This window comes from Grammomys surdaster, unplaced genomic scaffold (assembly GCF_004785775.1).
Source record: "Grammomys surdaster isolate TR1022 unplaced genomic scaffold, NIH_TR_1.0 125985, whole genome shotgun sequence".
NCBI lineage: Eukaryota > Metazoa > Chordata > Mammalia > Rodentia > Muridae > Grammomys > Grammomys surdaster.
Window position 1 is genome coordinate 2,449,417 of NW_021620801.1, and position 16,957 is coordinate 2,466,373.

Consider the following 16,957-nt stretch of genomic DNA (forward strand, 5'->3'; position numbering starts at 1 on the left):
CACACACACACACACACACACACACACACACACACACACACACACACCTGTGTTAGGCTCTCTGATCTGCTTCCAGGGTGAAAGCTTTTCCCGGCATGCTCCACAGAAGGTGGGCCCCGGAGCCAGCACCATCAGGGAGCACCTGAAATCCAGACCAACTCCTGCCTCACCCTGACCCTTATGCCCTTGGGCCATAGGTAACAGCCCACTCCTGATAGCTCAAGGCACTTGAGAGGATTCCAAGAGATCATGTGGCTACATAAACTAAGCACTTAAAAGTTGTGGCAGCCCGCTCTCCGGCTCTACACATTCCGTATCCACAAACTCAATCAAGTTCAGATGAAACCTGTTCTAGAAAAAAAAAAGTTGGACGTGCACAGAATACACACTGACATTTTCCTTCTTACCACCCCTCTAGCTGATACAATACGGCAATTTACACATCGTACACTGTTGTAAATTATAGTGCACTAAGCATGTGCAGCTTTAAGGTTCTGCACAGATCCTCTTCCTGTTCTAGTTTAAATGCACATGCTTGCTATCCTTCTCCAAAAGTTTCCAAGGTAGAAGTATCAATCAGGTTAAAACACTGGGATTTTTTCCCAACAATACTGACTGTTGCAAGGTATAACAATACAAACGAGATGAAGTTTAAAACAGTCCTACCAGACAGGGACGGCTAACGATGTCTTCATAAACGACCCCTGTAAAACCTGTGTCAGTGCTGAGGCCCGGAAGAGCCCTCCCGCGTGCTGCTGCCATGACTAAGAAACTGCTTTGGTGGCATGGCAGGTGGATGCTTCAGCAATCCAAACGTGGTTGATATTAACTCTGCCATATTCAGTGTTATTCCTTCCCAAATGTAAGGAGGGAAATACTGACATCTCTTCCTAGCTTTATTTATTTCGTTCTCATTACTATCTCTGATGAAAATATTTGCAGTGCATTTCCACCCCCCCACCCCCACCCCCAGTATTTTCTGGGCCTTAAGCCTCTCCTCCAGAGATCTCACTGTTTTGGGGGGTTTGTTTTGTTTTTCTACGTTGAAACCAGCCAGGTGAGTACTGCAAGTGATTAATGGTCGGACTCCAAAACTTCCAGAAAGTCACCTTTATAGAAAAATGGTGAATTCCACTTAAATTTAGCTATGCAGACATCCTTTTTAAAAAGTTCATTTACTAGAAGCCAATTATAGTAAATTCGTTGTAAATTTGACCTCAAGGTGTATATTGACTAGCCACTGCATTGCTTTCCTTGTTTTGTTTTTACTAATTTTTTCTTCATTTGTTTTGCTATGAAGACTTTTGCTTCTGCTCTTGTTTTTAAGTTGTCCTGCCAGAGTGGTTTCCGACAGTCAGAAACACTGGTGTTCAGCATGTGTGCTGGACAGCTTCTGTGTATTATCTGTCCTGGGCTTGGCTGACTCCGCTAACTGAATAAAAGCTGAGAGACACTACAATACTTTGAAGCTGTATGCTTCAACCATTTAAAAGAATTCCCTTTGTGGACAGGGTCTTTTCTCTAGCATGTAAGGAGGCATTCCTTTGTATTACCAAATAATCCAGACAGCCCTACAGGAAATAGCAGAAGCCAACAACACAAATTGTTTTTGTTTTTAGAGACTGGATGGAGAAGACCTCTTATTCTGTGTAGTCAGAAAACACAGGCATTAGAAACCTCATTGTCAAAGATCACTCACATAGCTAGGCCACATTTGGTAACAGATGACTTAAGATGTTAACATAGCCACTAACGGACTCTAAGGAAGATGGTTTTTTTTTTTTAAGGAAAAACAACCACAGAAGCTAAAATTAAACCGCCCTCATTAGAATTACTAGCAGCACAGTCTAAATGATCAATATGCACTTTCCAGAAAACATTTTAAAGTTGACCAAATCAGAGTAAATAGCCTTCCTGAAATAGAGCAACTGGCAGGTATCAAAACATGGTTTGGCTTTAAAGACAGGGGGAAAAGTAACTCAGGTTTTTTTTTTTGGGGGGGGGGGTATGGGAATGATAAATGCAGAGAACTTGGCAAGAACCAAGCCAGAGAACGTCCCCTACATCACACCCCACATCTCCCCCCCCACACCCCCCACACACACCCAGCCACCCCAGGTGGCTGCTGGTCTCTGTTAGATGGAGGCAAGGCACACAGGGTTGAGAAGACAGGTGCTTAGCCCCTTCAAGACAAAATCCATAGCACCCAGCAGTAGAGCCCCAACTAGATCCCAAATACTTCCAACAAGCAAAGGGACAAGAAACAAGTTTACCTTGTAGAGAAACTGTCCTCGGTGGCAGCACGGCTGTGTGGTCAGAAACCCCAGTCCTTCAGATCTACAGAGCAGCCCTGTCAAGCAGGGGTGTGTGGTCACAAGGCAGGAAGTAACTGCAGTGGCAAATCACCAGGCAGGAAAGAAATAGATTTTGTCTTTATAAGGACATTTTACTCAACATTTTTTTTTCATGTCTCCTCCCCCTGCAAATCACCTGACAACAGGTCACAGTGAAATCCAGAAGCCACCTTCCACTTCCTCCTCTCTAGGAGCATTCCGCTCCAACCCTGGGTCTCCCTCAGCAGGCCCTGGGCTACTTAAGTCCTTCTGATCACAGATAGGGAGCGAAGGTCAGCTTCCTGGCTGAACTCTTTTGTCTGACTCCTGTTGTTAAAAGCAACACTCAGGAGCCTACCTACTTTCATCTGGGAAAAGCAACAAATTATTCATCTCTAATGAAAGATCTAAGGGAAAAGGTGTCAAGTACCTGAGACAAACTGAAAGGGATTTTCATGGGAGAGGCTGCCCATCAGATCTCCCACCTTCCTCCACCCCATTTGAAACCAGTCCCCATCCCACTCTGTTAATGATGATCATATCAGTATAAACAAAACAAAATGATCTCTCTAAGCACAGGGCCCATAGAGGAAGGTTGCTATATTATTTACTCGTTCCTTTATTTATAGAACACCCATGTGCTAAGGATCTCTTTAACCCAATTAGAGAGTTCAATTATTTAAACATTTCCTGTAAAGAACAGTGGTGAATCCTACAGGAAGCTATCATTCCTTCAAACAGACTGGATCCCTTCAGACAACAGTCATCTATCTATACATTTCCTGGAGTCAGCATGCTTCCAACAAAAAAATGGAGATGCTGTCATTTAGCCTTGGGGATGCATGCTACAGCTAAGCTCCCAGCTCAGACGGTGAAGATGCCTGCTGATTCTACAGGTTTCTGTGTTTTCTAGGAGCCGTGACTGCTGCCCAGCCGGAGGATGATTCCATTGACTCTGGTGCTCTTTAGACTTCCTTGGCTTTCCTGGTTTCTTTACAAAGTTCTCTGCCTTAACGTCTAATGCCAAGATAAAGGTCTTTTAGTTTATCTCCTTCATCAGCCTGATAAGGCAACTTTGTATTCAGAAACCCACAGGGCTCCTATTGAGAAAGAGGGTCTGCTAAAGAATGGGAAGACATGGAGAAGGTTCAGTCTTCCTTATATCTGATCCTAAAGAACATTCTAGAAATGGTCCTAGTAAGAACTGACAACTGTTTTCGGAGGTCGCAGGTAAGAGTGAAGTGGTGAATAGAATCCCAGTTAGTAAGTGGCAGAGAGAATTCAGGAGGCCCTGACTTTGTTCAAAGAAACATCCAGGGATTGTTCATATAAGACTGACTGCATGATACAGCAGTAAAAATGCTGGTAGCTTCCACTCTTGGGAACAGCCCCCACTCAGGGTTCTACAGAAGAGTCCCACAGATGGTCTCCACAGTCTTCTTAAGGGGAAAGCATGTGCTGACTATGCATCCGCCTGTCTGCTTCTGCACACTTGTGGTTTCAGAATGGAGCAAAGACCCAACAGCCACGCCTCATGAAAAGGAATCAATCTATATTTCGATTACCTGGGGGACAGAGAACAGGAGCATTTTGTACGTGCTTGTGCCTGGTCACAGGAGACCCGAGAAATCTGTAAAAGAGAGAGAAACACTCGTGCGTTGGTTCCTCTCGTGTATGAGTATCTGACAGAACTGGAGACGGGGACAGAAATAAAGTGCAAGCATTGCTCTCAGGGAGGAGACAGACTGGTGCAGGGAGACTTGTAATTAAATGCTCAGGAGAGGGCTGAGGAGCCAGCATGGTGGGACGCAGGCACAGATTTGAGGAGAGCAGAAGTGAAACTTGCCACGTTCCAGCTAGAACCTGGTTCCAGTCACAATAAGGACCTGGGTCAGGACAGTGCCTACACTGGAAGAAAGCCACCCAGCAGGTCATTGCTTATCTGCACCTAGTTGACACAGCCCCTTCCAGCTCTGGTCCTCCGAGGCCACCTGTCACTGCCTCGAGCCACATCCTGGGTTTCACCATTCTGGTTCCTCCATGGTAATCTCTTCATCGGCCTCTCTCGGTGATGAAAATCCACCCAGGGGTAGGTAGTTGTGGAGGGGGTATTACACCAGACTTTCCCAGGCAAGGCTGTGTCTGGTTTTTTTTTTTTTTTTCATTCGGTGTTTAAACATTGCTTGTGATGATTAAAAAGGAGTTTAATAAAATAAACTTTGAGTTTATTGTTTTGGGCTTCTCTGCAGACAGTACACTCCCTTCTGCCCTGCACACAGATAGGGATCCCATCCTTCTACCGAATGTCCTGTGTCTCTGCTGCCCCCTCCTCCACTGAGCTCAGCTTCTGCTGTGCCTTGCCTCTATCCTTCCTGTTCTCCCTGAATTCATCTACCACCCAGACCTGCATCGTCCTTCATCCTTATGGCCCCAATCTCCTAGACCAGATCATGCCTGCTCAGTGGAGTGGCCGAGTAAAAGTTCTAGATCGGGCCCCTGGAGTCAAAGATCAACTTTCTTGGCAAACTGGTTGCATGACTTTAGACAGATGACCTCACTTCACTGGCCTCAAGATCCTCATCTAGAAGATGGGGCAAGAGCAGTGTCGGTTTTGTGCATTTGTTGAGAGGATTAAACTCGCTGATGTGTGGTAGGAAAACAGCTTGTCACAAAGTAAAAGCTGTGTGGGTGCTAACTGCTCTTTTAATATTTATACCAGGCTGTGGACTGGACCCTTCCCATATATCAGCTCATGTATCCCTCAACCATAGGACATGGATTAGATACTGTTTTCTCCCGCTTAATAGTATGTTTATTGGCTTATGATTCATGTGGCACAATGTTTTCTTTTCCAAAGTAGTTTTATCATATGATCAGATTTGTATACAAATTATGTTATACAATTCAAGAATATTTTATCATCCCCCGAAAGAAAACCAGTGCCAATTAGCAGTTACACCACACACACATACATACTTACACACACACACACACGAGATGGATATATACACTTCCTACTTGGAAATGAATTTGATCCTCATGTACCATTATCTAAACCTAGTTATAACAATGTTACCATTAAATAAATAATTCAGTTTTTATAATGACGGGAGAAATGGTTCAGTGGGTAAAGTACTTGCCACACAGTACGATGACCTGATTTCAAATCTCTATACCCATGTAAAAGCAGGCAGGGTTGTGTATGTCTCTAATCTCACCACTCCAACAGAGAGACCAAAGGTAGAGAGACAGGAGATTACAGGAATCTTGAGAGCTTGGCTTATGAAATGAATAATAATAATTATAACAATAATAATAATGAGGCTGTCTCAAACAAAGTGGAAAACAAGAAGTGATACCCGTGGCTCTCCACTGACCACTACGTGCACACAGAGGCACACAGGTGCCCACACTTACCAAAAATGCACACATAACTTCACATCTAGCAGAGCTAAAAGAAGACAAAACAAAAACAAAACCCAACAAAGCAAAGCCCTCATGCATTCTCCTCCTGTGCTCCTGGAGAGGACTGTCTGAAGTCCACGTCCTTCTGTCTGGCCGGTGCCCCTACCCCAAGAGAAGGTCATCTGTCTTAGCCTCATCCTGGGAAGCTCTTTCTTTTGTTCTGGGCTGGAAGCCACACACCTTCCCTTCTGAGTCTACTTCCTTGTTTAAATGTGGCCATATCCTCTACTAGATTCCTAAGAATACATGGGGCAAAACTTTCTTGGAACATTTAACAGCTGAAAACACATGGGGCCTATTTGCTGTCTTGGAAAGTCATTCTACAAAACTCGTTTTTTTTTTTTTTTTCAAAATTGGGAAGCGATCTCTCCAGTGTGTTCTAGATTACAACCTTGCTATTGAGAAAGCTGATGCTTTTCTGACCTAATGGTCCCTCCTCTGTCATTACTTCTGATTTTCTTTCATGAAAATCAGGATTTCTCCTTTATACTAAGTGTCCTGAAGTGTTTGCATGGTAGTTCTCAGTGTGGGTCTGTGTGTGCCCACTGTGCGACGTTCTTATGAGTGCTCTCAGTGTGTGTCTATGTGCACCCAGTGTGTGAGGTTCTCATGAATGCTCTCACTGTGGGTCTATGTGCACCCAGTGTGTGAGGTTCTCATGAATGCTCTCACTGTGGGTCTGTGTGCCCACTGTGTGAGGTTCTCATGAAAGCTCTCAGTGTGGGTCTATGTGCACCCACTGTGTGAGGTTATCATGAAAGCTCTCAGTGTGAGTCTATGTGCAACCAGTGTGTGAGGTTCTCATGAATGCTCTCACTGTGGGTCCGTGTGCACCCACTTTGTGAGGTTCTCATGAATGCTCTCAGTGTTGGGTCTATGTGTGCCCACTGTGTGAGGTTATCATGAAAGCTCTCAGTGTGGGTCTATGTGCACCCAGTGTGTGAGATTCTCATGAGTGCTCTCAGTGTGGGTCCACGTGTGCCCACTGTGTGAGGTTCTTCTGTTCCTCTTCAATCTGGAAATCCAAGTCCTTCCATTCTGAGATATTCTCTTTCTTTCACTCTCCTCCTTCTTTTCCTTTCTTCCTCTCCTCACCCCAACCCCTGGTCATTTTGCAAGGCTCCCTTTCCCTGGCATTGCGCTTATTTGCATATTGTTCATCTTGGGTTAGCTTTCTATCATGCCACTTTCCCCTCTTATTCTTTGCCTCTTGGTCCTCATGTCCTACTCTCAGGATTTGTCAGCCTCCTCCCTAAATTCCTATTTAATGTGCTATTTCTGGTATTCTCACTTACGCTTACATCCTATTCCACTCTGTGGGGTTACCACAAGATTCCACAGACCGTGTAATTTAGAAAAACAGAAACACATTGGCTCCCAGTTTGGAGGACTTGGGTTTAAGGTGTGGTACTTGGCTGGATTTTCTTACCATGTCCACATATGGAAAAGTTGAAGGGTAAAACAAAAGGAGCCAATCCCCCTTTCATAAGGGCACTCGTCCCTCATGGCTAATAACCTCATCTCCTAACTCTGTCTTAATGGCAAGCAAACTGTCACAGGAGCCTGTAAAGGAACAAATCCTCAACCCATAGCGATAGCTAAGAGCTTTTACATTTCTCCCCACATTTTTTTTTTCTTACAGCAAAGTAGAGCATAGGATGTGTGGGGAACATGTCTCTGCTCCCTATGTAAACTACCAAGCTTCCTGTGTTTAGGATACATCTTCCATCCCTGCCTTTAAAAAGATCCTGTAGCCCAGCATCCTGGGTTCTGCGTGCCCATAGTGTGATGGTGTGATACGTGTTCTATGACATCAAAGACTTGAGGGTCAGCTAAAACACTTCCCATGGTCGGTGTATCTCACAGCTTCTAACTTTCTGCTGGAAAGTTTCTAGAGTTTTGTTGTCTCCTTTGCTAACTGGTCTCTTCAACAAGATACGGAGTTCTTGGAGGCCAAGGGTTGAGTTGGCTTTGTTAGCTTCTGAGTATTTTTACAGTTATCTGTTTCTAAAATTAATTAAGAAGACTAAACTGGGCTTGAAGGATAAGAGTGGAAACACAGGGAACACGAATGAGAAAGACTCTACTGGTGAGAGAAAGTAAGGTCCATGATGACCCCAAGCAAAGCCGAGTGGTTTGACCATCATCAAGAGTACAGAGCTAGAGAGTGCATGAAGAGACCGGTAGGGGGATGAACAGAGCTCAGTTCATGGTCTTCAATCTGAGTTACAGATCTTACATGTATGCCGAGTCTTAGAATTTTTCAGATGGGCAGACTAAGACAGATAGATGTGCAGGCAAGTGAATGTTTACAGACATCCAAAAGAGTTATAAGAATTGGCTTGTGTGATTTAGAGGCTGACAATTTTCACAACCTTCAGGAAAGTCCCTGATGTAGATCTAGTCTGAACTCTAGTAAGCTTGAGACCAGGGTTTCAGTTTAGGTGCAAAGGGAAAAAGAAGTCAGTGTCCCAGTTCAAGGCAACCAGCCAGGGGAAATTCTGTATTCCACAGACAGCCTCTCATGTGAACAATTTACATCATCTTGAACTGGGGGCGGAGAGTGGCTCAGAAAGAGAGTCTGCCTTTTCCTAAACCTAGACCTTTGTGGTTTAGATGAAAGCCACCAATATTAGGGAGGGCCACCTGATTTGCTCCATCTTCCAATCAAAATTCACCCAAATACACTGTCACCAAACCCTAGAATAGTGTGTGGCTGAGTACTTAGGCATACACGGGCAGGGCAAGTTGACCAGAACATTAATTATCATCCTTTCCAAGCAACAAAGAGCTATTTTAGGATCTGTATTTTAGGATCTATAGTATCACCAGACTGTGATAACAATGACCACAAACTAAAGTAACAGAAATGTATCTCTAAGGTCCGGAAGCCAGATGATTACAATGAGAGGTGTGTCTCATTGGCTCTCTGACAGCTGTGGTCTTCTTACTCCACATCTCGGCTCTCGCTCCCCATGGTTTCCCAGCATCCTTTGTCATCCTTGCTTATAATGACATCACTCTGATTTCAGCCTGAATCTACACATGTCTGTGCCCAAATTTCCCCTTTTTAAAAGGAAGACAGTAATGAATATGGTCCATCCTAATGATCTCATCTTAACTTAATCATCTCCAAACATTTTATTTCCAAATAAGGTCACACTTGTAGGCACTTGGGTATGGGACCTCAACATCTGCCTTGGGGTACAACTCACTAAGGAGGCATAAGTGGGAAGTGACACCATTTTAAAACATGGTCATATGTTTAAAAAACAAACCATAAGGGCTGGATCAGGTGACAAAAAAGATGACACCCTCTGAAGATAGGGGCTGGCCCTCCACTGGGTACAAGCTGGTAATCACAGCAGTGGGAAGAGAGGTAGGTAGGCCTGAGGAGAGAAAATGACCGAACACTTATAAATGGACTGAGGAAAGTGAATGAAATAAAAGAGGGATCAAGGGTGACCCCATTTCTGATGGGGAGCTGCATGGTGGACATTTGCACCATTCACAGAGGCCTGGAGCTCAGGAGGAACAATGTGAAATGAAGATTAGTAAAAGGCTGCCTTATCTGCCAGTTTCCTCATCTTCACTGGACCATTTCAATCTGTCTTCTGAGACCAGACTCCCCTCAGTGGTGCCAGCTCCCCTCGCCTTTCTGCAACTTTCAACACCCCCAACTGTCCTGCTCCATTCCAAGTGCTCCTTTTTTATTATTGATATTTAAATTAAAAATGTAGGATTGTGTTTTGAAGGCTCCAAGCATCTCAAGCATCTGAGAGTGAACTCTTCACCTCTCTGTGTGGCCCAGGGCACTCACCCTTCAAGTCTTCTCTCTCCTTTTTTTTTTTTTCCTCATTGCCCACAAGTGGTTAAAGCAGCTTTATGTTTCCCATACATTCTTTCTGAACCCACTAACTCATTAGGGTCAGACTCTCCTTTTCCCACTATGTTCAATCCTACTTATATAGCACGGCCATAGTTCTATCTTTTACTCTTTATGTACCTGAAATTGCTTCTCATCGCCAGGATCGTTTCTGAATTCTGCCTCCACTCATTTTCCTAGTCTCATACAAACAACACGACCCCTCTGATCTTCATTCATCTCCTGAAATACCTAACATTTCCCACTTGCCAGTAAGACTCCTCTCCTTCCTTCTCTCGCCCTCTCCCTCCCTCTCTCTCCACTTCTCTCTCTGCTATCTCACTTTCAATTGTGTCCTAGAACACTAACCATCCTGGGCACTGGGACCCAGGTCCTCCATGCCTTCAAACCCTGCATGTTGGCCCTGACTGAGATGCCTTCAGCCATCATCAACTCCTTCTTTCTTTTCCTCTCAGATCCTAGAGCACTTGCTGGTCTACAAGCATCTTTATGAGTGAACGTGTACTGTTGACGTAAGCACAGCCGTGCCAAGGATCCAGACACCCGGGGAATGGCAAGGGCTGTTCCAGGTGGGTTATGGGAATGACAAGACCTTCCTGTGGACCAAGAATGAATGCTGATGAGTGACTGACCTTTACCTAAAGCCGGCATATGCAGAAACAGCAACACATCTTCTTCCTCCTATATATTCCCCTGTTTATTTTCATATCATATATAATACACAATATATAATATATATTGATATATTATACATAGGAGAGAAATAATGTGCTGTTTTTCTTTTTAAATTTGGCTTACTTTACTTAATGTATCCATTTTCATCTATTTTCCTAAAAATAACAGAATCTATTTCTTCTAATGACTGCAACCTGAGACTGTTCCCCCGTAGAGTCCTCCTACAAACCTACCTCCCCTTTTGTGCAGCGTGTAACAATGGAGCTGCATTTCTGGGCTGCTGGTGTGTCTCCACCTGAACACACAGCCCATCTGATCCTAGCTTTTCTTACTTGTATCTGGTGTTTTCTCTTTCCCCATCACTGCAGTCAAGTTAAGTCCATACTGTGCAGGCTGTGGCATTTATGTGATCATCAGGCTCTTACTTCAAATATACAGTGTGCCAGGGACTCCAAAAACAGAACCAAAGGACTGACTCATGAGCTCAAAGGTAACCTGGAGTTTACCACACACATTAAAATTCTAACCTCAAGTTAAACACCATGGTAGAGAAAGACACAGGCACTAAGAAGACAGGAGAGGTAGGGGGCCATGTGCTACTATGACATATTAGACGATGTGCAGCTGAAACCACACCAAGCCGTCATCACATGCCTGCTAAGATGGCTATTATAAAAGTCTCAGAAGATGAGACGTGCCAGTAAGACTGTGGAAAATGGAGAGAACTTGCATACTGTTGGTTGGAAAGTTGTCTTAGGGTTTTACCGCTGTGAACAGACACCATGACAAAGACAACTCTTATAAGGACAACATTTAATTGGGGCTGGCTTCAGTCAGAGGTTCAGTCCATTGTCATCAAAGTGGGAACATGGCAGTGTCCAGACAGGCATGGTGCTGGAGGAGCTAAGAGTTCTTTTTTTTTTTTTCTTTTTATCTTAAGGCCACTAGAAGACTGACTTCCAGGAAGCTAGGAAGGGGGTCTTAAAGCCCATACCCACAATAACACACCTACTCCAACAAGGCCACACCTCCTAGTAGCGCCACTCCCTGGGCCAAGCATATTCAAACCACCATAGGTAAATTAGTTCGGCCATTATGGGAAACAGCATGGAGGTTCCTAAAACAATAAAAGTTAGAAACAGAACTACTTTCTGATCCATAATAATTTTTCTGGGAAGGTGTCCAAAGGAACCAAAACCAGTATTGAGAGTGAGATCTGCACTTCCATGTACATTAAGACACTACTGATAAGAACCAGGTTGTGTTCCCAACCTAAGTGTTCAGCAATAGACAAACAAATCAAGAAACTGTATGTATAAACACACACCAGAATACTATACATCCTTCAAAAGAATGGAAATTTGTTGCTTGAAACAACACGAGTCAACACGGATGATCTTGTGTTAAGCAAAATAATCCAGGCACGCATGTAAAGGCACATACTGCATGGTGCTGTCCCTCCTTTGGAATCTTAAATAGTTGAACTTACTTACAGAAGCAAAGAGCAGCCAGGAGTTGTGGAAGAGGGACAATGGGAGATACGTTTGTCAAATGATATAAAATTTAAATGGAAGAATAAACTCTAGAGGCCTCTTTTACAGCATGGTGACTATACTTAATGTATCATATACTTGGAAACTACCTTTCAATGTTGTCATTACAAAACCTTAAGTGTGTGAGATGAGGAATACACACAGTGTCTATCAGGGGTGTGTGTGTGTGTGTGTTATGTGGTGGGGGGAGAGAAAGAGGGAGGTTAGAGGTTAAATTTAGTGTCTTCCCACCAAATATTGGGGGAGAGGAAGGGGATGGTTAGAGGTTAAATTTAATGTCTTCTTCCTTTACTTTCATCTTATTTGGGAGGAACAAGGCAGGTCACTGAACCTGGAACTTGTCCAATAAGCCAGACTGGTCAAGCCTCTAGAACCCTATCTCCAGCCACCCAGCTCTGGGGTTACAGGTCACCGCATGTACCACATTTGGCCCTGTCATGAGAACCAGGGGTTGAACTGGGATCTTCATGCTTGTGTAGCAAGCACTCTACCCATTAAACTACCTCCCCAGACCAACATTCTGTCAATTAAGGAACAAAAGAGGCCGGGGAAAGATGGCTCTGTGGGTAAAGCACCAGGAAAGCTGAGAAGAGGATGACCTAGCTCTCACTCACGCCAGGCGAGTGCAGCACACGGCCTATAACCCCAGTGATCTCCAGACAGAGACAAAGGGTCACAGGAGTGAGCTGGCCAGCAAGACTGGCTGAACTAGTGAGTGCTAGGTCCAAGTGAGAGCCTCTGTCATGATGTACAGAATGCACAGCTGAGGGAGATACCTGATGTCAATCTCTGGCCTCCACATGCAACCCAATGAGTGTAGACATGTGCATACACATGCATGCATACCACATACAAATAGACACACTTGGTACATGCCTTTAATCCCAGCAACTGGGAGACAGAAACAGATGGATCTCTGTGAGTTCAAGGCCAGCCTTGTCTACAGGACAAGATTCCAGGACAGCTTTAGCTACACCTAGAAAGATCCTGTCTCAAACAAACAAACAAACAAACACATAAATAATAAAGAGAACAGAAGAGTAGGACAGTATGTGTCTGTGCTTAAGAAATGTTTAGGTAGTGGTCAGGAAGTGAGGGGACAGAGAGCGGTGGACATCATTTCAGATGAGCTAGTGACAGCTATAAACTTGTCCACATGCGTCTCTCAGCTGAAGCGCTGCTGCTGGAGCTCAGGACCTGCACCCTCCCTCGGCACCTAATGTACCGTTTCATACACACAAATTCAAGCCCTATTTTGAATAGCTGAGAAGGCAAATTGATTCTATAAACAACATGACATTCACAAGCTAAACCAAAGTGCTAACATAATTAGATATTTTAAATATCAACCTAAAATTCTCTCTTGAAGTGTGATAGGCCTTTCAGAGAATTTATATAAGCAGTTACCACATAAAGGTTAACTTTACACCCTTCTAATGCTAATTTTACCACCCTCAGCTGATAAGGGATGGTAATAAAAGCTAATTGCAGTTGCTATTGTCAGGTAGATCATGGAAGGAGAAGAGCTGTTGGCAGTTGCAAATTGGATTTTCATAAAATGTCAAACCCATAAAAGCGTTATCTCTACGCTATTCCCAAGTATTAGAAATGAAATTCAGCAAATGATACAGGTTCCAGCTGTTTTACAAGCCGACAGTTCACATACCTGTGACTTATGACAAGTCCCAAGACACTTACTGACATTTTCTGACCCATTGTCACTGACAGAGGCTTGGGAACAGTCACAGGTGAAATGATTGTGCACCAGCCTGCTGCAAGTGCCATCCTGGGAGCGCAAGACATCCTCCACTTTGGTAAGTAGGTCTGCCACCACTGAGGCTCTTCCAACACCAACCAAGCATGTGAAGCTTTGAAAATAAGCCCACAGAAAGTCAAAGTATGACCCAAATATTTCAGTGGAAGAGTAAATGTGTAAAGTCATGCTGCCTGTCACCAATATAAATCTAAAAAGTAAGCAAATTGAAAGAAAATAAACAGATAAAAGATTGCAGATGAATAGCTAAAGATCTACAGTCAGAGAGAGCATAAGAGAGCAACTTTGACTGTGGTGTTCTTTGAGAGAGAGAGAGAGAGAGAGAGAGAGAGAGAGAGAGAAAGAGAGAGAGAGAGAGCACATTTCTATTACAGGGTTACTTGATAGAATAAAAATCTGTTAACATGTTTCACATGCTGTCCTCATTTCCGTTAAATTCTAGGTAAATATGAGTTTTGTAGACTATGATTTAAATTAACATTCCAATCTTTCATTCTGTCATCACATTCATCCAGTCTTTTCTGCTTGTGACATCAGTAGGGAGCTGGGGACACGGCTCAGTCAGTAAAGTGCCTGCCTTGCAGACACAAGGGCCTGGATTTGAGCACCAGAACCCCCATAAAAACAACAAAAGGCCTAGAGGCCTGCGCTTGTGATCCCAGCCCTGGGGCGGGGAGGCAGGTGAATGAGCAGGCTGCAGGGCAGGCCTGCCTATTTGGTGAGAGAACATATCTCAGGGGGAAGAATGTAGATGATACCTGAGGAATGACACCTGAGATTGTCCTCTGGTCTCCACAGGCATGCACACACAAACACAGACACACACAGACACACACAGACACAGATACACACAGATACACACAGACACACAGATACACACAGACACAGACACACACACACACACACACACACACCTATCTTTTCTCAAATATAAAGTAGGATTTACTTCCCATCTATTAGATACCCACAGTGGGTGCCTTAACAGATAATATTTAACATTCTCAGTTTCTTTAAAGGAAAGGAAACTGAGTCTTGAATGGGAAAAACATTGCTTAGGCTTCCCTGACTCCTTGCAGCTGTACTTTGGAAACATCTCTGGTCATGTTCTCCATTCTTTAAATAGAGATATGAATCAGCTAGTATTTCTGCACATACTAGGTTAAAGGATGTCAGTGCAGCTTCAAGCTGGTTCATATGACACCATTTCCTTATTTCAGGCGGTCTCCTGCTTATTCAGTAAGCAGTAGTTACTGTGTATAGTAAAGTACTTTAAAAGATACAAAATAAATAAGTATAAGGGCCAGGCCGTATGGGTGCTGGAGAGATGGCTCAGCAATGAAGAACATGTGATGCTTTTGCAGAGGACCTGTGCCCAGTTCCCAGCACCAACACTGTGGTTCATAACTGACTGCAATTTTAAATCCAAGGGATCCAATACCCTATTCTGACCACCGTGGATAACAAGTACACATGTACACATACACACATGTAAGCAAAACGCCCATACGAATACTTTTCAAAAAAATCTAAATAAAATCTGGAAAAGGGAAGAATCACAGGCAATTTGCTCTAAGTAGAACAGGAAGTGAAACTGGCCACTTTAGATTAGCCTAACGGCAAACCAGGAGCTGGAGTGGAAGAAGCTGCTAACAGAACATTTGGGAATCCTGGCTAAGGTTAAGATGCATGGCAATGTCTGGTCTGCCTGGGGCTGTAGCAGCTGGCAACAGGAACAAGAGGCAAATGAAGGGGACATATGAGGACTACCCTTGCAAATAAAGGAGGAGGGTGAGCCGGGGCTAAGATGACCGAGGCTCATCATCTAAGGAAGTCAGATGTTGATCTTCTGGATTGAACTGAGGCTTTTGAGCAAGGTAACAATGAAGTCCACTAGACCGGAAGACATTAAGGTGGTACAGAAGATAGGAAATCTGGCCAATGGGCCGTACCAAGTATCTGGCCAGATCATAGAGCCAGGTCAGAGCTGAAAATATATATTGGAGGGTCATCTACACATGAGTGACTAAACCTCTGAGGTGGTATTAACTCTATCGGAGCAAATGAGGAGAAGTTTGCAGATTAGCATCTAATAAAAGCGAGATGAACCAGGGAGAAAACAGAGGCACACAGGAGCTCAAGCTGAGAGAGGAGCTGAGACACGGGATGCAGTTCAGTTACAAAGGATGGAATTTTACTCTTGCTTCTTCTTACCGGGCAATGATAAGAATCAAGAAAGAAAGAGACACATTCACTGTAGATTTTGTTCATTTCAAGAAGCATCATATTCAGGGGAAGAACATTGTAGTTAAAAGTGAAGTCTTGTGAGTTAAATGGAGATATAAAAAACTGGAGAGAGGGGCCATTTTCTTCAATGGAGTCACCGGTAAGTTGCCTGTGCTCCAGGGAATAAAGGGAATAACCCTTTTATTCTGTGCTCATTATGCTCATTCAAGTCTCTCTCTCTCTCTCTCTCTCTCTCTCTCTCTCTCTCTCTCTCTTTCTCTCTCTCTTTCACACACACACACACACACACACACACACATATGTACACACACACTATGAGAAGCAAAGGGAGTCTTGAGGGAAGTAGAAATTCAGTGGAAATGGGAGATGGGTAGGAGTAATAGCGGGGTTAGTGTGATCTAATACATTATATACATATTATGAAATTGTCAAAGAATATAGAAAAATGCTTTAAAAAATAAAGATGAAATTTTAATGTCCCATTTAATAGAGACCGTCTTCCGCCAATATCCTGGAAGTGCCCAGCAAATATTCAAAACGTATTTGGGACCGCGATGGCATCCCCTATCCTCCTTACTCATTCTGCCCATGGAAGCTGCTCAGTTACTAGGACACAGCAGCAAATGGGGTGGAGTTATCCTCCACCTACGGACCTCCTTTTTCACTTTCAGTCCTCTAAGGACTGAACCTCCGTGCAATTAAATACATTTATCTTTCATGCTGTCTCTGCTATGCAGGTTTTTTGTTGTTGTTATTGTTTTATAAAGACCGGTGCTTACTAAACAGTGGAGAGATGCCATCTTTTAAGTGAATTCTATAGTAGCTATAAAAGGTGAGAAATGCAGATGCAGGGGTCACAGATTTAACTCCAGTGAGTTGCTAGTTCCTGTGCTCACTACGGAGGGTTTAGTGGGGAGTCTGCAGAGCAAAGGGCTCAGCCTCAGGATGACTGACGATCTCTTAGTTCTTTATGAACCACAGACAAAGCTCTGCAATCACGGGGAGGATAAGGATGCTTCCCACCCCA

The 16,957-nt window shown here is 43.8% G+C and overlaps 1 protein-coding gene across 1 annotated transcript in view; it reads right to left on the reverse strand.

Moving 5' to 3' along the window:
- Lcp1 (lymphocyte cytosolic protein 1) overlaps positions 1–16,957 on the reverse strand; it is a 93,679-nt gene that overhangs the window by 51,651 nt on the left and 25,071 nt on the right. The window contains exons 2-3 of the mRNA XM_028754280.1: positions 3,899–3,963; positions 2,274–2,389 (exon numbers count right to left, since the gene is read on the reverse strand). The gene's annotated coding sequence lies outside the window, so the exon portion shown is untranslated. The remainder of the gene's footprint in view (positions 1–2,273; positions 2,390–3,898; positions 3,964–16,957) is intronic.